This window comes from Atta cephalotes, assembly GCF_000143395.1.
Source record: "Atta cephalotes unplaced genomic scaffold scaffold00017, whole genome shotgun sequence".
Classification (NCBI taxonomy): domain Eukaryota; kingdom Metazoa; phylum Arthropoda; class Insecta; order Hymenoptera; family Formicidae; genus Atta; species Atta cephalotes.
In genome coordinates, this window is record NW_012130081.1 from 1,476,884 (window position 1) to 1,478,264 (window position 1,381).

The following is a 1,381-nucleotide window of genomic DNA, read 5'->3' on the forward strand; positions in this document are numbered from 1 at the left end:
TATCTCCCTTTCGCACTCGAAAAATCACGATAAAAGTGTAAGGATATATAGGTACGTATGAACGTGAAATCGCTACAAAATATTCAAATTACGAAAGAAAGATCTACTGGCAAAAGCATTTGGAATGCATGGCACTACCGCAGACACGTTTCTCGACGACGACGATGACGATGACGTGACGTAACTCCGCATTGCGATATTATTGCAAAATGTCGCTAAAAATCGCGAATCACAATTAAAAAAGGAGACTTCACGATTCTACGGAATGAACTCGCGGCGACAATTTGCGACTAAGGAGTACGGCACTAACTATTCGTCATCAAGGACGCAGTATAAACGGAGGTAGAGATCTAGGATACTTGAGACATCCCGGTCGAACGTGGAGAAAGGATTTTTCGCGATTTCGCATAAATCAAAGCGCGTGATTTCACCGCGAACTTAGATTCCTACGAAAGAGAGAATTCTCCACTAGACTACTTATCTCCAGGTTACGACTCTAGATTATATCAATTATCCGTTTGACAGAATTCGGTCAATTTAAACGCGATCACGGTATCTTCTCCTAGCGATCCGCAAAGAGACACTCCCGTCGAGCAAACACGGGAACGACGGGCGTTTCTGCATAGTAACACACGATCAGGAAGACGATCTCACCCAAGATTTCGAGTGGTCCAGACGCCTTACGAACGGGGAGAGAAGAGAGGAAGAAACGAGTGTTTAAAAAATGTCTGGACAAGCCGTGCAGCGTTGTTCCAAATGGCAGTGCGAAAAGCTCCTCGTCTGCGACACCACTCGTGAATACCGTGATCGCGTGGTATACTTGACCGACTACTAAAAAGGACTTATATGACTGGAGTATAAGGGGAGAAAGTTTAAGGAAATTGGGAAATTCTTGAGCATTCGAGATCATTTGCTCCTACGGACGTTCAGGCCGGACGAGGACTTCGGTACAACTAAATCATTTGTGCCATCAAAATATTAACTTTAATTATCCAATCAACAGCAACAGACATTCACGTATGGGGAAAAAGTAACATACGCATCATCTCATACATAACAGGTCACACGGATTCTCGCGCAGCATGATCGGATTAAGGGGCACCCAAGTTGAGTTCTGTAAATCTTCCTGACCTTTCGCACTCACAATCAGTCTGTCTCTTTCTCTCTCTTTCTCCTTCGCTGTCCATTCAAACTTCATTCTGTTGCATAGGAAAGCGATACTCTTTCTCTTTCTACGCAGATAAATTCGACGCAGTTCTAAGCATTGGTGGCTAAAAACCGCGATTCAAATCTGATACACGTCATTGATAAGCTCGATATGAGCTTTACAACGAGTTAACGGTGAGTCACTGTAAATAAAAGACTCGTTCTCTCTCTCTCT